This window comes from Hetaerina americana, unplaced genomic scaffold, assembly GCF_022747635.1.
Source record: "Hetaerina americana unplaced genomic scaffold, ioHetAmer1.1.p SCAF_4, whole genome shotgun sequence".
In the NCBI taxonomy this organism is placed as follows: Eukaryota; Metazoa; Arthropoda; class Insecta; order Odonata; family Calopterygidae; genus Hetaerina; species Hetaerina americana.
The window spans coordinates 42,782,639-42,805,589 of NW_027286985.1; the positions used below are offsets into that span (position 1 = coordinate 42,782,639).

Genomic DNA, 22,951 nt, shown 5'->3' on the forward strand with positions numbered 1-22,951 from the left:
CCGTCCCACAAGAATTAAGACATTTTTTCCCGGATAGATGGACGAGCGGCGATTTCTCTGGCTGGGTTAAGAGGGAGGGGAGTCTTGGGAAAGGCTGGATGCCGGGGCAGTTGGCTTCCAGTCTTTACGGAGTGCGAACCGTTTGCCTGCGAAACCTCTATAACGTGACATCGTTACGTTCCGTCATGAAACGGCAATTGGAACAGCGCTATGCCATCGAATTTTGCGTGAAACTGAGCAAAACCAGGAAAGAGCCTCATGATATGCTCAAAGCAGGTTATGTTGATAACGCCATGGGTAGAACGGGTATTTTTGAGGGGAACAAGTTGTTTCGGGAGGGTAGAGAAGACAACAAAAATATAGAAAAACACATTAAAATGGACTCTCACACGTATTCCAAAATTTTCGGTTACAAGACTACTTTCCCCTGCCGAAAGAAGGAACTGTACATATAATTTATTTATAAACTGCCTGGCGACTTAACTTCAGGCACACGCTCTTACGGCGGCTTGCGGGATATTGTGTAAACATATATAAATAACTATAACAAAATCAAACCTAAAGCCACCTACATCTTTCATCCAAAAAGTTAAATTTTAAGCTTCAATGGAATACATCCAATCATTACACGATAAGATGGGAGCACTATGCGTGTAAATTTACGTGTGCTTGGGCATACCTGCAAATATATACTAAATTTACATAAAAGTGTATAAATGCTGGTGCCTTAACACTCCCCGCCACACGCCCATAAGGAGGAGCCTTTCGGACTATTTTGGAGATATAAACTGATATCGTTAGCTTTACACCCTGTTTCTTTCTAAGAATATTGATATGGAATGCTATAATGTGATCACCTACGGCCAAAAGAACTGAAACGGATGGAAAGAAAAACAAAAAAATTGTGTAGTCATGATAGGGAAAGGGAGAAAGCCTTTGGTTGAACCCCAAAGAAAGAGGGAAAAAAGGATGAATGGCATACTGGCTGCGGTTGAGATTAATTCTGAAAGAGGAACGAGTGACGAAAGTTAATATAGAGGAGAATGATGTGTATACAAAGTGCAGGGAATAAACGATTAGACATGTGGGGATGAGCGAAGGAAGGCAGAAATTATGAGGAGTTAACAAATGATTTATTTTGGTGCACGGTGTCATATGTTACATTTCAAAGCCTCGTTTGAAGGCTTTGAAGTGTAGCATGGATTAGCTTGCGTGTCTATCCAAAAACTTATATAGACCGGTAGAATATTGCTAATAATAATTATCCCCAACGATAGCAAGAATTAATCGCTGTACCGTGTTTTTCATTTGAACATCAATAGCCCCGAGGCCGCCTATGGCGTCGCGCGCGCAATGTCTCTCACCATTTGTAATCTAAGAGCTTTACGTGTGACGAAAGGGACTGACTCTTTATGGGACGGAATTACATAATGCATGAAGAACACTTGCGCTACGTCTACCGAATGCGAATAATGTAGTCGCCCCTTTTCAGACCGCGTCTACACAAGGAATATCTACACTTGGCGGTGATGAGGTGGGAGGAGCATGACAATATATTTTATTGAGACTTATAACATATTACGATTAATCTCTCCTACTCTTCATGCTCTAAAGGAATAAAAAGTATCATTTACTCGAGTCTTCTTGGCTCTTCGTGCAATAATGAAGGCTTATTTCCGCGAACGATAGGGGATCAGAATAACATTGTCCGACAGCGGTAGGGTCATTCATATTCGGGTCAAAATTAGTCTGGTGCGTGTTCACTCCTTGCCACACACACAAGCGGTGGCTTGCAGGGTACTAAAATAAAAAAACACATTCAATTAATTGGCCCATAAAAAATACTTCGGGCGTTTATCTCATTTCCATCGACGGTTTCAGTCTACTGAAAAATTTGGATGAAATACGAAAAAAAGTTTCACAGACGGAGAACAGACATTTTCTTTAGCCTCCAACAGTCACTCATAAAGAGTCGAGGGCGATGGCTCTTGAGGCGTAGTTGCTCATGATTGGAAGCAGTTATTACGATGCACGCGGGTCTGCTGAGGTCATTTCCGTCGTTAAGTGGACAAGAATGAGTACTACAGATCGTGGTACCGAACTATGTCCCGCGCGTCGTTGTCAGCATAGCAGAACGTCACCCGAGACGCCCAACATCACGCCCTCCGCCATCCACGGGCGATCATTCTAAAGATTGGTTTGGATAGACGAGGGTGGAGCTCACCTCCCTCCAAACGCTATGGCGTGTGAAGTGAAATTCACAAGGCCACGCACGCCACAGAACGAAATATATTAATGAATGAAAAATGTGTTAGCATTTTTTTAACAGTTTAGGATAGGTTTTTCACGGACCATGGCGCTGCACCCTACTCTAATCGTACGCCCTAACTGCCATGACAAAGAAATATTCCTGGACCCATGCTACAGATTATAATAACTCATTATAAAACCAGCATTCTTTTTACCACCCATGATCCCATCAAAAATACCCACTTTTTCCTCCCTCGATTTCCCAGAATTCTTCCCTCTATTATGGTGTTCAGCATCCCATTGCCTCTCAGTATCCCCGGCATCCACTTGTAATGCATTCTTCGAATTTTTCCAAAAATCCGTCCCTTTTCCTCAGCCACGCATACACATTTGTTTATTTTCAATCGTTTGTTTTCCTTTCTATTTTGTCTAATAACAATTACACCCAGAAATAAATGACAGTAAAATTTGAAATAACGTATGCCATCGAGAAAATCTCGAAAAGAGGATTTTCATCGACTGAAACATGAACGCGGCGCTATGGGAATATATAACTGTTTGCCTATGCCTTCCAAAGGGAGTCATGACGCAGCTGTGTATTCGGTAATACTCGAATTGAATAACCCTTATCTCATGATGGCACGCGACCCTGATGATATTGACCACACATCACCTTGCCATCAGTTCATTTTCAACTGGCAGGATATAAGTGGCAAAGGAAATATTCGCTCGACATGAATTATTCATAATTTATCGTCCACATTTTCACGTCTCCCATCCGTAAACCAACGACGAAAATCACATCTGCGTAACGCGACGCATGCTCGTGATGACGCAATCCAAATAGCACCTACGAATTTCGTCGGACTGAGTAGGAGTCAAGAAAAAGGGGACGGAAGGAAAAACCTGGGGTCTTCCTGAACTGAACTCTTATCAGACGGCAACAGTGAGAAAGGGAATAATTGTCTCAAGGGAATTACGTCTTTGCTGACTGGGAGAATTCCCCCACGAGACCATGTTTCTGGGGGACATAATCCACTACTAGCTGGAGTGGAATATGGGCCTTGGGCGTGGGATGCCGAGAAACAGATAGCACGCGACACTCATTCCTGATGCTGACGAGGAGTGAAATCTTCACGGAATGATTCGTAAATTATCACACTTTGCGATCAGCGACAGATGAGCTGGACAGAAGTTGGCTGAATAAACACAAGATGTGTCCAAACTATTTTATTCCAGTATATACAACATTAATCAAACGAAACATAAAAAAGCACTCGGTAAATTTCGACGATTTCATTTCTGGCAAACAGAACCGAAATCTGACCTCGATGGAGTAAATAAGCACGTATAAGTATATGCCGAGTGATTTTGATTTGTCGCAATGAACGCAAACAATTACAAAAAAAGTACAGCATAAAATTCTTTGATACGTGCGAATGGAGTGACGATTTATGTCTCTTTTTGGAGAACCACTATCCTCCACACCTAAGGGTAAGGATAGAGTCAGGGAAAGCTACCTCAACGGCTTCTTCACCTGTCATGGAAAATTCCAGGAGCTTAGGTGGGTTAAACGTCCCGGCCTCTGGACGATTCGACCTGGACAATCGCTTCAGACGAGGACGGCGGAGCACAACAGGGAAACAACACAATCTACAGCCTCCCTCCCCACTCGTAACCCCTCCTACTCTCTCCCTCGTCGTGACTCATGGATCCAGAAGAAAACGTACACAAAACAAAATAGTAACCACGACGCCACTGACGGACACCAGTCGCGGGAAGGGTAAAAAAAAACGAAAGCTCTCGGGCGGAAAGAAAACAAGTCGGCCCCGACCCCACTCCCCTTTCTCTCTCACCCCACCCTCCCTCTCGCTCTCCTGCACGGTTGAAAGACGAGGGAACGAGCGAGGAGTTAGTCGAGTCTGGACTCACCACTAGGACTGTGCGGCACTTCGACATGTCGAGTGGGCGTCGATATTAACTTTGATGTGGACACGTATGACAAAAGTAGTTGACACATCGTGAGCAATATCGATATTGATTTGGACCTCGATGTTTAGATATCGAGGTATAAATTGACGTGACCATCGAAGAGGACATAGACGCACATATTCTATTACGAAACATTTCATAAATATGAGAAAGAAACAAACGCCTTCGTATCGGAGGTATTCGGCATTTTTGCTACATATTCATGCATTGCGCCAATGGAACGAGGGATTCCACCTGCGTCGTCGATAATGACGACTCCGTCAATCATGGTGAGGTTAAATAAAGTCTTTTATAAATATTGTACGTCATAGGCTTTTTTTTAAGAGTACTCCTCCCTGCCCGAACTCGCCCTGTTGGAATCATTCCGAGATCAGTTGCGAAACGTGCTCTATTTGAAATTGCTTGAAGTTAATTTCTGTGATATGTTTAACACGTCGATTTATCAGACGAGACGACAGACGGATTTGACAGTGTCGACGCGACACTGATACGTCGAACGTGGTACTGGATGCCGATTCGATAATGAATGTAAACCTCAACAGTGTCGAAATTTGGCAATGGCATGGTTTTCGACGCTGCCAGCACAGAGACATATAGAAGGGATCGACACTGAATTGAATTTGTCCCTCGATATTAAAAATCCGATGTCGCACAGCCCTACTGGCCGCGGGAGAGGACCGCTCCTCCCCCAGTCGAGGTGCGCTGTTGGAGAAGGTCTGTCATCAATTCCGAAAAAAGGATGAATCTGGATCCCTATTGGGTGATTGGGAGAATTCCCAATTTAGAGGGGAGAGTGAGGGGAATTAAGATGACTCCACGACTCGACACTAAGGTGAACGAGGAGGCCGATTTGCGCTCCGACACAATCGATACCGGGGATTGGGGGGGAGAGGGTGCACTTACCCGAATTAAAAAGCCATCTTCATAATCTTCCTTTCTCTCTCTTTCTCTCACCTCCCCCGCAATTGACCCCTCGGGCTATGCCTTGAGGGTACGGAACGGGACGATCGATAATCCCTCGAGGAAAGGAAAAAATAAAAACGAAATACTCCCGTTCACGACGAGACGAATCCACACACTGACCGCACCGAGGAGAATGAAGCCAAAACGAATGTTAGTTACACAGGCGGAGAGCGCGAAGTAAGTGACCACACCCCAATCCTCTCTCCATCATCCAATTCCTCGTCCCTTTAAACAACCGACCACCTGTGGCACTAGAACATTTTGGTGAGCCTCCTATCAACTCTGGCAATCAACGCGGGGGAGTAGAGGTGGGCCCCCACCGCTCTCTTCCTGGGATGAAACGGGTGAGAGATCGCTAGGGAACGATATGTTTTCCCCGAGTGACCAGGCTCTAATCGTTGAAAAGTCGACGAATCCGTTTAAATGGGTGAGGAAGTCGAAGCAAGCCTGTCGGCACAGTCAAAATGGGATCGAAAAAATTCAGAACAAGACGTCTTGCGGGAGCACTGCACTAGAATATATCACAACAACACACCAGAAAGCTGAGCCCCAAGGGAAGATCTTAGTCCAAGTCAGCTGTCGAAATGGGGTAGCAGTCGAATGAATATAATTCTCAACGACGGGTCGAATAATTTTTAAGAGGAATGTGATTATTTTCCCAGAGCTTAGGAGGATGCACGCATCCCGATGACGCGTGCGAAATTCACCGCAGAGGTAAATAAATATTCCCGGGTTGCCAGCGAACCGAGCGGACCGGTAAAAAGTTCGACCGTTCCCTACCAGCGGCGAGCGTCGACTATTCCTCCCTCGGTCTCCGGCTGCCGGGGAAACAGCGGGAGCTGGAGTAGGGAGGGGAAGAGTGGGCGATCGACGGCCGAGGAGGGGGCTTTTTTCGAGGGGAGAGTGAGGAGGGCGGCGAGGGAGGGGAACGTCACCTGCCGTCCGGCCGCCCACCCGCCGCGAGTAGTCCTCGCCGCCACCTGCCACGGGGCCCACACCTGCCCCGGCTCGCCCAGGGAGGAGCAGCGGAGCTTCCCCTTCGGAAGGGAGCCGGTGCTCGCCGGGTCAGGGATCGGCGTTGGCCGCGGCTGGTACCGCCTCGGAGGTCGGCGCACTGCGCCCCCAAGGCTTCGGAGTCCATTTCCTCCAAATATTTTGTGATACGTTCGGGAAGGCTTGACAGGTGCTCTTCAGGCACCACCGATGACGGTACCATATTTGTTAAGAGCACCTCCGATCGACCGAATACCCAATTCTGCCAAATATTTATTACATTGCACACCGACGCAGGTGTCGAAAACTCGTGTGCCGCGGCCGACCAACAGAGGGCTTCAATCCGGTCCGACCAGTATTGGTCGACCGTAGAGCTATGGTGAACTGGTAGGCCAGTTGCCAAAACTGTCACACCTTGATATTCTGACTAAAGACATTAAAATGGTTGATGATCTCCCCTCTAGCGTGTATTAATAAAAATAATGGTAGCACATCGATATTTTTCATAAATACCATGCTATCAGTTTCTATATGGGGGAGTTAGAACATCCCGATCAATTACAATTTTATCATGTTTGGAGCCTTAAAAAAAAGTATATAACAGCTTCCTAGGTCCTTCTCAATTCCTTTCAAACTAATAATAGATCATAACAACCATGAGCTACGTGAAAAAAATTTACTCTGATTGATTGACATGCATGAGGCTTATAAATTAAGTCGTTACAGGCAGTACAAAGCAAGAATGAGACGGACAACGTAAAATGAAAATTTTCATCTCAAAAAAATCCATTGAACTTTCTGAATAAATATTTTCACGAGAGCAGTACATATACGGCGCCAGTACTACTATCATGATTGATGTAAGTCGGTAAAGCATGGGTAAAAATACACCGTATGATAAAAATATATCACGATAATATTATGGTGATCGGTGAGTGCAATGTGCAATCTTGAGATAATTCACGTTTTACATTAAAATCAAGATCAATAAAAGGAAATACCAGAGTGATTAAAGATTAAAGAAAAAACCAAAGAAATTTCAAGACATCCCCGCTATCGAAAATCTTTAATGTCCGCTCCGTTAATTCATATAGCTCGGGCATTATGCCTACAAATCCGTGAGTTTATCATTCGCGAAAGCAGATGAAGCACACAGTATTTTTAGCGGATATACGTGAAAACGGTGGCTCCAATCCTTAGGTTTACCGTGGAGACATACGTCAGTGGTTCGACGACTGCCATTACAACGCTTCACCCCCTCACCCCCCCCAACAACACTCCCACCCGCAAGAGAAAAAAATATCGGGCAACTCATTTTCGTAGCGTCAGCGGAGCGTGATAAGGCGACAGCTCCCATTCGGCTCCACCACCACTGTGTGACTAACACCACCTACAAATACTGCCCCCCCTACCGGTAAAACCCTCACCGTCACGGAGGCCGGCACCGTGAAAAATTCGTATTTTTTTTTAAGACCACGCTCTAAGCCATAAGGCTGCTTCATGAGATGAGCGGGAATCTGGAAAGGAATATTCGAAAGAGAACGTCGCTGGGTACGACAGGTAAAATAATTGGACGAATCAATGGGAAAATATATGAGAGTTGAAAAGAAGGGCTTATTCACTCGGACCTTCCGTTCGCTTGCTCAAAAAACTTTTTCATGCGACTGCACTGCGAATGGCCAATTTCGGAAAATAAGCAACCAACTGTCAGAAGTGAAGAATTATGGAAATGAAAGTCTTAAAAATGTATATTTTAGCGGAAGCCAGGATAGGTTTATGATGGCGTCAGGTACTACACACTACTACTACTCTTAAGCTAACAAGACCCAAATTATCCTGAAAATCCATACCGCAAATTACAATAACTTATTTTTTTAACTCGCCATACCTAATACCCTAAATTCCATCCAGAATGCCCATTCTTTTCCTCCATCTCAACCTCGTTTTCCCAAATATTACCAGTTTCAATATCCCATTTTCTATTTAAGTCTCCCGAGTAAACTTTTTCTGCCATATATATTTTATCCCAACGGCCATCTATCTTACCCTACCGCATGCTCAGGACATCATCTCTTGTGTCTTAAACATTATGCATATACTTGAGAAATAGAAAGTAAATACTTAGCTTCAACAGTGAAAACTAAAAATTTATGAAATTTAATTAATTTAATAGACAAATTATCTCAAATAATCAACTCATCTGATATAAATCATACCGTAGATTGCATCAATTAGAACATTTTTAGGGAAAAATTAGAATTTACATTGTTTCAGGTTCCAAATTTTTTCTATGCATTTTTTACGCCTCTATACATGGCGATGCAAATTTTCTGTGGACCACTCAACTAGTAAAAGGTGCAAAAGAGGCACAACCCCGAGTCTAGATCAATGCAGCCCGAGTCGGAACATCGGAAGAACCAAAACCCGCTTCCGAGGCCTGGAATCCCAGTGACACAGGTGATGGGAAGGGGAAGATGGGGCGATGACGTCAACGCAGCTGAACTCGACAAGTCACGCGATTCACTCTTTTTTTGGAAGCGTAATCAACCAACGAGGACAATGAATGAGGATGGAGTACAAAATTTAAAGCGAATAGGGTGGGTGAGTGACAGGGGTTGTAAAATTCCGTATAAGTGCGCTGGAACTGCACAAGGAAGTCTCATTTCTACGTCTCCATATATGGTAACGTTGTTAACCTAAGCGGGTGCGCAGGAGGGCGCTCTCAGAAGAATTAAAAAGAGAAATACAGTAAAGCACTTGAAATATTCTCCAACAAAGAACCCAAAGGAAGAATGCTGCAAGACGTGAAGAATTGTTCGGATCGCGCACAAATACTTGCGGGGCTCCCGCTGGCGGAATACGTGCGCCTTATGGATCAGGAAACCTATTACAATTACCTTTGTTGGGCACTGGAAAACCAATGGAAACATAATAAATAATCAACAAACATGCACATTTTCACACTTTATAGAAGTAAGATTTACGACGACGGAAGTTTCGACTCATTTCAAGTCTTGTGTATACATTCCTTTCATCTCATCAAGCGTGAGAAACTGAACCTCAATGCAAACACATTTATGATAACATTACAGAATGAGCCATAAAATAAAACGACCCATCACTTGAGCCCAAATAGTTAATCCTCAAAGGTTATTCCCACGCAAAGAGCATGCAATAACATCCACGGTAGATCTCTTCGTTCAGTGTTTGCAGCAAACATCCATACCGATAACGCTAAGATTATATCTCCATGAGAATGGCCGATATTATTTTTCGTTCTTTTTATTGCTTAATATTTTCTGCGCCTCGACTTTCACTTTCAGTTTATATTGTACACGTCCAACACAAGGGTGGGGTCAATAGGTAAAACTTAGCTCGCCTACGTTTTGCCTATCGACCCCACTCAGTTGCCTTTCGACCTCACCCCCCGTCTCACACCTAAGTCTTGGACGACAAAACCCGTGTCAAGCATTTGCTAGAGGGAGAGAAATGCCCATTGAACGCCAATTTATTGATATGACTGCAAAAAACCTCACTATTTATTTCAAACATAAATGTTCCCGCTGAGATCAAGCACTTCAGAAAATGCATACCCCTGAGAATGTGAGATCAAAAACCTGGTAGCTGTGCACAGTTTTCAAAGTCAAAGAGAATTTCAGGAGTATTCCCTACGGACGCGTCTTAAGACATACTACCACCAGTTGTGCGAAACGACTTTCCGGGTCTCCGGGTCGGAATTAATTTGGATTTAGAATAGGATAATTTTTTAGTGGAACATAAAAGCTTACAAACGTCCGTTCAGAAAAACATAAATTAACACACTTCATTAAAGTATATGTTTTCCGCATCCTCATGGCGTTTGGTTGGCCGGTTATAAAATAAGACTTGGTCAACTATCTCCACTGTAACCTTTAACACCCAGGGGCAGATTATTGAACAAAACTGAGTTTACATCTTCCCTAATTTTTTTAAAAAATTCATTCCAATATCCATGCCTAACAATCATATATATACAAATACAAATTTTATAACCAGAAGATATGCATTATATTTGCATTAGTTTGGATTGTCAGACAAATGCATCGTATAGTTTATTTTCGATTGAATAGGTAGAAAAATTCTGAATTTTGAAGGTAGTGTGTTCCAAAGACGTTTTAGCCTTATATAAAAATCAGATTTGGTAGTCAACTGTAGTTCTCTAGCTTTGAGAGATGTAGATGGCAAAGGGGTTTTCATGACCCCTCGTTTGTCTCCTCCAGAGAATGTGAAAGGTGAACTTAGGGTCGCGATCAAAAAAGACTGTTGACCACCTATTTCAAAAACATGGCAAAATTCGAAATTATATCGCGAAATTCTCAAACCATTTCCTGAGCTCTGTGGATCGTTTTCACGTATGTAAGTGCGTAATTCCCACGGATATAACGCATGCCTTTCTACTTCGGTAGTTCGAAAATTTTAAGGATTTCCAAAAGTCATTCCGGACACTTCGTCACAGGGTTTGTTTGCCTAAAGTGGGATGACCCTTTCTCATAAAAATAATATTCCCATTTCATCTTCATTTTTTGGTAACTTTTCATTCATTTCCGTAATGTAAGCGAGCTCAGTGTTCCCCAGAGGGACGCCTATTGCATAAAAGATAACGCAGCCCGATCAAAGTGCCCCTTTGTCATATTTTCCGTTTCGTAGAGGAGGGGGGATGGGGACAGGAAATGTCGCTTTCCTCCAACGGCCTTCGCTATCTTTTATCAGTTAGAGTCTTGGGTCTATCCCGAAGAGAGGAATGGGGAAAGAAAACAAATATCTAAAGCGCCGAGAACCAAACATCACTATATATCTGTCAACCATTCTTGGTATTGCTCTAATCTTCCTCATACCTAGAGGCCGTTGCCGACTCTGAAAGGAAGCGTCAGTAGGGACTTTCTAAACCCTGTAACGACTTTCGGTGCCAGTACCTCGTTTCTTCAGCCTCAAACTGCCGAACCTTATTCTCGCTGTATCACTATCTGACCGATTACAATTCCCAAAGAGCAACATTCATTTGGAATAGAATTAATACCACGGATAATACATTAGCACTGCATATGACGGGAAGATGATAGCAAAATGCGTTAACATAGTGACTCATAACTATAAGTATGAATCAGTCCCGTGCGATCTTACATACACGCTGCAGACTTCTCAACGCTAGTTTCGAAGCACCTGTAACGACGTTTAATTTTTTACAATATATCAAAACAACCGCCTGCCAATATATCAAAACAACAATTATTATCCAACCATTACCCCCTTTCCTTCTGTGTCACCAATTTTAAATCTCTTCATTATTCCCTCTGTTCTTGCGTCACCTATCCCAAGGGCAGCCTAAGAGTTTTCAAATTGATGCCTTCCGTTAACCGATCAGCTGAACATAGGTCTACCCACAGGCTGCAGCACCAGTTTACGTCAATGGAAACTATCCGGTTTATCGTGCAAAATTCTGGCTCTGGTCTTACGACGTCACACATCGCCTGACCCCTCCTAATGACTTTTGGTGTGACGCAGCATACTGTCCGATACGTCTGGTCCCTCTCGTGATTTCCATGGGCCAGTGCAGTGGTTCGCAAGACGAATGAATCATGGCTCCTTCGGGACAGAGTGGGGGGTCGGGGGTATGAGTTGTAAGCGTAGGTTGATGGGGTGACTTGGGAAGATTATTGATTGCTCCGCGAATCTCAGAAATACCCCGTTTGGAACAGAAGGGCATTCTGTATACCCCTGAGAAACGATCTGAGCCATGATATTCCGCTAAAAATATCTATTGCACTCTACCGTACGATATCAACCCCCTGAGCTGAATCAAGGGTTTGGAAATGGATAATTATGACGTCCCTCTAAATCTTCTGACGACTAAAAAATGTCACCTTTAAATAACGTGCCTAACACCGAGAGCGTTTAATCCAATTGCACATTTAACAAGTAGTACTCGGCTGGGTTAGGGTAGGTTTTTGTTGGGCGCCGTGTGTTTGTATGCTCCTAAGCCCTCATTATCGTCACATAAAATGTCCTTAGCTCCTATTCTACGCAACGCAATAGCTCATTCTTTATCTCTGCATACATCTACATCAATACCCTGCGAGCCACCAAAAAGGTGTGTGGTAGGGGGTGCAGCACCAGGAGGAAAGGGTGAGGGATGAGGGGGTTAGGGTTTTTCAAATAAATGGGGAAAGGTGGGGGGAACCTGCAAAAAACATATATAAATATACTAGTATTATCAAGCGCAGTCGCTACCTTGTAGGTTAATACTTATTATGTCGTACTCATACCTTTTACCACCCTCAATCCAAAATATATTTTCCTTTCCTCTCTCTAACTCGCTTTTCCAGCATTATGTTCTCTATTATATTGTTCAGAGCCCTTTTTTTCAGTAGAGGCACAATCCACTTGTCCTGGCTTCTCCGAATTTCACCAAACAATCTTTTCTCTTCCCCTACGATTCCGAGAACTCGATCGTTTATTTTCATTCCCGTCCATTCTTTTCATTCTTTTAACTAGACATAAATGGGAAAAATATGATTTGCACATGAAGATGATTACATTCACTCGACACATTCAACATTTAGAATAATACAAAATATGTTCCCTGGTATTGCTGGTCGCCAATAGCTTCACAAGCACAATGCGCACGATAATGTACTGGTACAGAATTGAGTTAATCTATTGCGTATACCTAAGTGGCGGTATCTTCTCGAAAAAATATTTGCAATCCTATTCTCTCATTTCGCTTGCCTACATGTAGGAGTTATGGCAACCTATTGCGTGTGACGGATATGTGGTAGCACAGAGGGATCCTTCAAACGTGCATAGATCGGATATTACGTGTTTGGAGAGGTACGAGGGGTTCGGGAGATCTATGGAAAGAACCTCTCCTTTCAGGGGTTTCTACTGGTGCCGGCATTGGTCATCGTCATCCTTCATCCCAAGGGATATACATTTTCTGCTACTAAACATTCTAATTTTTTCACTCCGTAAATCGAATCAAATGCAAATGAGTCTCATATTATGACTACGAAGTACAAACGTTCAAAATTAATATGGCATATGGATGAGACAAGGGGGAGAGAATATGACGCCGTAGAGAATATAATATGTAAAATTTCTATTTAGGGAAAATAAATAAAAACAAATGTCCCTTTAGTATAGTTCATCTGTTGGGAGGCCCTGTGATATTCCCCCTTTCTCTTACTCTTTCATGAAGTAAAAAATATCGCGTTGGTAAACCTGTAATCACTTTTACTTAAAAAATATTTCTAATCGTATTAGCATGATCCTTTAATAATAAATCGAATCCAAAACACATGAAAGACTCTGGAGATTTTACTCAATTGCAAGAGTATTTTATGGAATGATTTCAACTGATGGAAATCGGCCGAATCAATTTCGTTTCGGAGTTATTTACATCATATGTGTGTGTGTATATATATATATATATATATCTATATATACGAGGGTCATCCGGAAAGTAGTACCCGTTCGTGCCGCATGAAGTGCTGACGACGCGAGTAGCCGCTGGACGAGGTCAGATAGCTTCAGTGGCTTGTCTGCCTTCTCTGAGCCAAGTTGCGTGACGCTAGCATTGCCTGTGTTGTTTCTGTGATTGTTTACAATGTTTAAAAACATTGAGAACGCCGCCAGTTGTGAAGTGAGGGCAGTGATTAAATTCCTCAATGCAAGAAACGTTCGCCCATGTGATATTCATCGCCAATTAAAGGAGGTGTATGGAGACAATGTAATGGACGAGTCGTCTGTTCGGCGGTGGTGTCGCAACTTCAACATGGGGAGGGGGAACACACACGACGATGAGCGTTCGGGGAGACCGTCTGTCATTACAGACCAACTGGTGAGCTCAGTTGACGAATTCGTGAGGAACGATCGGCGCGTCACAATTGATGACATCTGTGAGCATTTTCCCAATGTTTCTCGAACAATTGTTCATGAAATTGTTAAACACCATCTGCATTATGCAAAAATTTGTGCAAGATGGGTCCCTCGCGTATCTCAATGAGCTGGCGGCGAAGGACTATGCAGCAGGAATACAGAAACTTGTCACACGTTATGACAAATGCCTTAATTTGCTTGGAGATTATGTTGAGAAGTAGTTTAAAGTATCCTCTTTCAAATAAAATTTTTTATGTTTGTTAATATTTACTTTTGTGTCTTTATTTCACGAACGAGTACTACTTTCCGGATGACCCTCGTATATACATATATATATGTGTGTGTATATATATATAACTTTATGAGCACGCTCAAACAGGGGTTATAGGAGGAACAACATGCTTTGCAGCCAGCAGGGTGTGTTCAAACGGCAAAATGCAGACGTCACCTTCAACCGCACGCAACCCTAAAACACGCAAGAGAAGTAATGAACATACGATATATCGCGAGCAGAGTAAGAAAATATTCATCAGACCTCACATCGAATTCGGGTCGAAAAAACTATGGAAAATACCCCGGGCACACGTTTGGTAACACAGCTATGACCGCGGGATTAACAGAGATATCGGACGTGCCGCGGACTCTGGGAAGTGGGTTGACGACCTCCCCGCGTCGATTTCGGGCACGCCCGTCTCCCCGAGGGACACTCCCCTGGAGGCGGCCCGCACTCACGCACACGTCAAGAGCCGACTCGTATAACCCTTAAAAACCGTACATGGAGCCCACATCCCAACCCCACCCCACTACTCAGAATTGGAGCCGGCAGATTTCCAATCCGACATACACCCGTGACACAACAAGTGAGCCCTGGGCGGTAATAAAACCGAAATGAATCGTTATTTTGGGATTGAATATTAAAATATTCAATTCAATTCAATATTAAAATATTCAATTGGAGTAATAACCCGATAAAACCGTAATTAATACAGGCATGTCTGTTTTTCTTGCTCTTGAGTAAGCGAAGACAATTAATATTTATTTCATTTAATAGGGCCGCGGTAGTACAGTGTGCGTTAGCATTGGAATCGATTATCATCCGGGCATCCTAAGCGTCACCCCGGCTGTGTGATTTTAAGCAGACCATATCTTCTTGGGAAGCTAAAGGCGGCACAGGAAGAGGTAACTACTGATCCATTATCCCCAAGCAGGTAGTGTGTGAATTTCGTATTACGTGGGAAATTCACATATTACCTATAAATTATATTTTATCTACTATCATTCATACCATTAGGATAATTCTGCTCTCACGATTTAGCCCACACTTCTGGCTGAATACTCTGATTTTCATATAACATGAATTGAAAAAAAAACAATTGGACAATGGCTTCGACTTCTCTTTGTTCTTTTTTCAAATAAAAATTTAGAAAGAGACTGATGAGAAACTGTTTTTCGGTATTACTTTCTGGTTAACTAACACATAATGATTTATAATACTAGGTTATACAATGGAGCACTACACTTGCTCAAGTCATTTTTACCATGTCTGCAGAGATACGAGGGTGATGTACAATTTCAGGACTATCATACCATATCCTTTTGAAAACTGCACATTTGTGGGCAATTTCCATGTAATAAGCCACGATAGCTGCTGCTGAAATGCCTTGCCGTTTTTAGGCGGCTTTTTGTTTCAGAGATCGCCTTATTTGGGCTTTTGCACTGTGTCACGTATATTTTCCCGTTGCTTCCTGAACTACCTATCCGCCACGATAGCTCAATAGTATTTGAAGCATTCTACCCGAGGAAAGACCCCTATGTATGTCCTTTAAGTAGCTCCGCTTAATGTACACTAAGGCTTTCAAATTTCCCAAACGCAATCATTTCAATGATCGAATCCATGATGACCGCGAGTTCTTCCCACGAACCCGTTAAACAACCTCCCCGGTTGAATAAATGGTTCGAGAGGAAGAGGTAGACGAGAAAGATGTGGGTGAACGTGGTCGGGGAGGTTCGCGCGAATAGATACATTGGAATCGGGAAGGCAAAAGAAGCTCCTGGGGAGAGCGTTGCGGGGAAGAGATGGATAACAGGGATAAGTTTCCTGAAATAACTCTAAGTTGGACTTCTACACCGAAAATGAACAGCTTAATGTACGTACGAGCACGTACGAACACTAACCCCCGGAAGAGTTTACTTTGAATATCTCCCATCATTATCATTGCATAAAGGATTAATTAACTTTTGAGTTAAGCTAGAATATTGGTTGATATCTACCCGCTGTTAACCGTGAAAATTGGAACCCGTCAAGTCTGAATACTTCTATACAAAGGAGCAACTCAAAGTGAAAAACATGAGTCTTCTTCCCTGCATTACTATGAAATATCGAGAAATTTGAAAGCATTTTACCATATTTACTTTCCAAAAGAAAATAAAAGAAATATTGCTTCACATTTCTGGAGCCAAAGAAAAAAAACAGTTTTGTCTGCGTGACCTCTTTCTGTCACACTTTTTCGGGTTCCTTTAATCCGCGAATTAGCGTTAATTTTGAAAAATTATTATCGAAAATATATGATTAATGAAACTAAAAATTGATTAACATATTAAATAAACCACCCGAAAATGATTCTCATAGGGCACAGAGAGGCTTAGAATTTTTCCAGATACGACGAGGTGTAGATGAAGCCAGACGCAACGTTGCCGCGCCCCGCGGACAGCGCCGCTAGTTTCGTAGGGACCCCGTTAGGGGGCGTCGCCTCCGCAGCAGTTCAAACATTAAAAGGCGAGATAGACGACAAACAAAGTCTCTCCCCTCATCTTTCGCCACGGTGCGGACATAGACTTCTTTTTATCTCTTTGGGCTTGGGACGTCTTGGGGTAGGGGTACAAAAGGAGAGATACGCGGCTGAGGGGACGAAGGAGTCACCCACGACGCGGACACCTGATAGAGCGAACAATGAGACAAGAGACCAGCAGATACAGTCGATGACCGCAAAGGGGTCGTTGGCACTGCTCCCCCGAGTGCCACGGGCACTTTTGCTCTCGTACTTCCCAGGGAGGAAATATACAAAAAATATCGAAGGGGCTGATGAGTGGACAAAGGTATGGGAAAAACGGGCAATCGCGGTGATAAGGCAACCCAACCGCCGAGAACATCTCCGAATTCCCTTTCTCCACATCCCTCCATCTGACTCTCCATCTCTTTCCGGGAAAGTGAATATTTTTGCTTTTGCCGGATAGAAATGCTCATTTACCGAGCCGCCTAAGTTTTCCGCGCACAATTTCGCAGGTTAAGTAACAGTGCCAACACTTGTCGGTTAAATATTGAACTACGAGGGTCATCCGGAAAGTAGTACCCGTTCGTGCCGCATGAAGTGCTAACGACGCGAGTAGCCGCTGGACGAGGTCAGATAGCTTCAGTGGCTTGTCTGCCTTCTCTGAGCCAAGTTGCGTGACGCTAGCATTGCCTGTGTTGTTTCTGTGATTGTTTACAATGTTTAAAAACATTGAGAACGCCGCCAGTTGTGAAGTGAGGGCAGTGATTAAATTCCTCAATGCAAGAAACGTTCGCCCATGTGATATTCATCGCCAATTAAAGGAGGTGTATGGAGACAATGTAATGGACGAGTCGTCTGTTCGGCGGTGGTGTCGCAACTTCAACATGGGGAGGGGGAACACACACGACGATGAGCGTTCGGGGAGACCGTCTGTCATTACAGACCAACTGGTGAGCTCAGTTGACGAATTCGTGAGGAACGATCGGCGCGTCACAATTGATGACATCTGTGAGCATTTTCCCAATGTTTCTCGAACAATTGTTCATGAAATTGTTAAACACCATCTGCATTATGCAAAAATTTGTGCAAGATGGGTCCCTCGCGTATCTCAATGAGCTGGCGGCGAAGGACTATGCAGCAGGAATACAGAAACTTGTCACACGTTATGACAAATGCCTTAATTTGCTTGGAGATTATGTTGAGAAGTAGTTTAAAGTATCCTCTTTCAAATAAAATTTTTTATGTTTGTTAATATTTACTTTTGTGTCTTTATTTCACGAACGGGTACTACTTTCCGGATGACCCTCGTATTTTATTTGCGCTATGTGGTCGCTACCTCCTCATCCTTCCAATTTATTAGATTGTTTTTTTATTAGAACTCCTGTAAACAAAGGTTTTTTCATAAAATTATTACAAGTATATTTTTGCGGATTCTAGTTTGCTCGCATACATGCTTAAAATATTATAATATTCAATATTTTAAATGGGGACACTGAAACACTCCAAAGACGCTAGAGAATTTTAATGGGATTGGGAGAAGTGGAAGGCTGCAATCAATAAATGTTCGGAATTCAATACGCACTAATGCATGACACCGTATTATACGAAGGATATCACTAGTTTACCTACACTTGACTTCATGGGTAAATTTTGGGAAAATGGGTGGTTAATTTCCATGAAGATATACATTTAAAAACAGTGCTATTCGCCAAACAAGGCAAAATTAATGAGACATCGGTCCACTTTTCCGAAAAGATTTTCCATCAAGATTTTACGGTGATCCGGGTTGCATGCATATCCATTTCGTTCCTTCAATTTACACTGATGAATGGGTAATGATAATAATTGGCAAGGGATTCGAACCGGATTTTGATAACTGATGATGGGGACTCAAATGAATTATTCTCGAACATTTTAAAACGCGGATGAAAGAAAGACATACGTTTTTGAATGATCAATCAATTTCCCAAGCAGTGAGTATAACACCCTTGGGAGTTTGTCTCGCATTTTTTGCGAGAGTTTCCATTGGAAATGGAAAAAAAGTCAAAATGCAAAAATTAACTACGCGCTATATAAAAAAGCACTCCGGAGCTCTAGGCTGAAAACTTTACAGAGGAAAATTTCACCCAAAATATAAATAAGGCTTCTACCAATCTATTTGAACCCTGTATAGTATTCTGTTGTAGTACTGTGGGGAATCTAATTATTTCTTATGATGACGAAAATATGGCTTTCAAGATACTTTCTAAATAAATCAATTTTGTAAGCACTCCCTTGAATCAACAGACACCAGAGTTAGCATCTAATAAAAAATGTTTTCGTTGCAATGAAAATCCTCTCACCCCGATGAATTACGTTTTAAATCAAATGAACAACGCATTGCCATTGTAATGACTTGCGCATTTTCACACGTCCGATTTCAACACGTCCACGTCCTAAGTGAAAATATTCCGGCGAGGCTGTTTTCGCAGGAAGAAATTGATTAGCATTCGATCGTTCCGTGGGTCAACTCAGATGAGATCATTGCACAAAAAAACATTTATGCAAATTAGTGGAACGAGTAGTCGGTTTAACACTAACGTCCTGGTGCGGTAATTAAACGTCAAAATGACGTGACGCACAGACGAAGCTGTTGCTACTCAAATGCGAATCATGATGGTAATCTTTGCAGTTGTTACGCGCGGTAGGTACCACCTATTTTTTATGATGCCCAGGAAAGTGTTTCACGGGGAGGTGAGAGGGCAACTAGAGCCAAGCCCGAACATACGTAACAATGAAGGTATTGTTGAAAGGATAGGCTAGCATTGAAACGGCCTTAACTGGGAAGCTATTACGAAAAGACGAGGGGAAGGAAAACACACGATGGATGCTTGAATTATGTACGAGGGTTTTTCAACAAAGAGTGATTATATAATTTTTATTTTCACAAATCCTTGGGCATTTTTTTATAATGGAAGCTCACACACATATTTTATTATTTTATTTTTATTATAAGGTAATCTACCAGTTAAGGTAAGATTTTGGATGGACATATTAATATATATATATATAAAATATATATATAATATATATATTATATATATATATATATATATTTTTTTTTCTATATATACGTACAAATTAATCACATGGATATAGGTATAAGGAAAAGAGCTAGGAACACACAGGAATGGTGGGGAAGGTGGAATTGAGCAGATCACAAGCGTTGAAAAGTTTCCTTGACCAGGACTTGAACCACGGATCTACGACCTTCCGGGCTGGTGCTCTAGCTATTGAGCTATCGAGGAACCGCAAATAAAACTGAAATCTGCGGAGAGTTTATGCAACCAAAAGCCCGGATTCTTAGGCCAGAGGATGGCGTTGGGGAGCTATTTCACCCACCCAAGGGGAAATTCACGAGGACACAAGATCATATATCTGTGTGTGTGTGTGTACATATATATAGATATATATATGAGAAAATGTGTATATATATATACATACATATATATATATATATATATATATATATATATATATATATATATATATGTATGTATGTATGTATATATATATACATATATATACGAGGGTCATCCGGAAAGTAGTACCCGTTCGTGCCGCATGAAGTGCTGACGACGCGAGTAGCCGCTGGACGAGGTCAGATAGCTTCAGTGGCTTGTCTGCCTTCTCTGAGCCAAGTTGCGTGACGCTAGCATTGCCTGTGTTGTTTCTGTGATTGTTTACAATGTTTAAAAAAATTGAGAACGCCGCCAGTTGTGAAGTGAGGGCAGTGATTAAATTCCTCAATGCAAGAAACGTTCGCCCATGTGATATTCATCGCCAATTAAAGGAGGTGTATGGAGACAATGTAATGGACGAGTCGTCTGTTCGGCGGTGGTGTCGCAACTTCAACATGGGGAGGGGGAACACACACGACGATGAGCGTTCGGAGAGACCGTCTGTCATTACAGACCAACTGGTGAGCTCAGTTGACGAATTCGTGAGGAACGATCGGCGCGTCACAATTGATGACATCTGTGAGCATTTTCCCAATGTTTCTCGAACAATTGTTCATGAAATTGTTAAACACCATCTGCATTATGCAAAAATTTGTGCAAGATGGGTCCCTCGCGTATCTCAATGAGCTGGCGGCGAAGGACTATGCAGCAGGAATACAGAAACTTGTCACACGTTATGACAAATGCCTTAATTTGTTTGGAGATTATGTTGAGAAGTAGTTTAAAGTATCCTCTTTCAAATAAAATTTTTTATGTTTGTTAATATTTACTTTTGTGTCTTTATTTCACGAACGGGTACTACTTTCCGGATGACCCTCGTATATGTATGTGTATATATATATATATATATATATATATATATATATATATATATATATATATATATATATATATACACACACACATACACGCATTCAAACACGAAATCTCTTCATGTGGCGAACAAATATTAATTCATTTTTACGCTCGTGATTTGCCTGATTCCGCCTTCCCCACCTCTCCTATGTTCGTCCTTTATGCATGTTCCTATCCATTTTCCTTCTATCTATTTCCTTGTGAATGAATATATATAGTTAAAAGCTCTTCAAAGGGGTCAGAAAGTAAGTGACAAAGCATGAGAACGAAGTATGAAGCAAAATTCATGAGGAAAATTTAATGGAATCGATGGAACCATGTGATGTACTGAAATTTATAATTTAATTTCACTGAGGGAAAAATACCAAAGAAAGACTAAGAGATAAACACACAGGGCAAATTGAGAAGTACCTAAAACCAAAATCAAGGGAATAAACAACTGTTGAGGGAATAAACACTGAATACAGAAAAATGGAGGAATGCCGTAGTAATACAATCTTATGATTGTAATATCAATGATGATGATATTTGAAAATAAGAGTAAAATGCAAAATGTTTAATACCGAAAGGCCCACATTATTTTAAAATCCAATATTCATCATTAATGTCCGCTTAGGGTAGCTATTTTTAGGCGATATCGACGAGTAGTTTTAACTTTCGTAAGAATTCGGCGCCAAGCGACTTTTTCGAGACGTTAAAACTTTAATCACCTTCAATTACCCGCTATTTTGTGCCGACTATTTAATATACAAACCGAATTTCTCTCATTCTCAGCACTTAATACACAAACGTTCATTCAAGTAAATAAATAACAATCGAGAACCGAAGATTTCCGAGGAACCAAAGATTTAAAAATCCAACCCATCTTGAACGAGGTCACGTTCACGACGACGGCCTTAAAAATGATTTGGCGAAATAAAAAAAGAATTCTTTTTTGCCCTTCAAAACACAGCCGTTTCAGCATAAGTGAAGCAGAAATTCTCTCAGCATTCTTTCAGCCATACGCGGCCGATGAGATATCATCGGGAAAATTGGGGCTAGGCGTCTGGATAGGCCGCTGGGCGAGACAAGACGTTTTCACCGATGTATCGAATTAAGGACGGGTTTCACGCACGAATCGTTCCCGAGTTTCGCTTACGCCCTTAATGCACCACCCCATCCTCCTTAAACGGGTGCTCGCGAAGAAGAAAGTGCAAGGCGATTAGACGACGCTCGAAGATACGCTTTCAGGTTAAAGATATGAGGGCAAGTGAAGAGTAATTTCTGTCTCGGCACTACTGATTTGACACAGATGACTTTGTTTTTCAGGGATCCTCGGTTCAATGATGTAGGTATCCCTATTAGGAGCTACGAGAAACATTTTTTTAGCTGTGTTTTCTTCTCGAGGATCATCCTTTGAGGTCGCTTTGACCTTAATATTATTTGGCCTACAAATCAGCGGAACACATAACTGCAATTAGAAAATTCTTTTTTACGTGAATCTTCATGTAGATATTTGACAGAATATTGGAAATACTCGTGCGGAGCTCTATTTAACCTTCAAGCTATCCATATTAAAATTTACCTTAGTATATTTTAGTTAGTTATTTTAACTTAGTACATTTATCATAATATGATAGTAATAATTGTTTATCGAATTCCAGCCTAATAATGTAAGGTTAAAATAAGTAAATATGCTGGTACAAAAGAAATTGTGTAGCACGACTGTGGCAA

The 22,951-nt window shown here is 42.0% G+C and overlaps 1 protein-coding gene across 5 annotated transcripts in view; it reads right to left on the reverse strand.

The window, feature by feature from the left end:
• The window catches only part of RalGPS (Ral GEF with PH domain and SH3 binding motif), a 351,325-nt gene that overhangs the window by 146,020 nt on the left and 182,354 nt on the right, over positions 1-22,951 (reverse strand). Inside the window, exon 1 of one of the 5 annotated variants that reach the window (XM_071590904.1) lies at positions 5,146-5,950. The exons of the other annotated variants lie outside the window; for them this stretch is intronic. The gene's annotated coding sequence lies outside the window, so the exon portion shown is untranslated. Of the gene's footprint in view, positions 1-5,145; positions 5,951-22,951 lie in introns of those variants that run through there. 5 annotated transcript variants of the gene reach the window in all.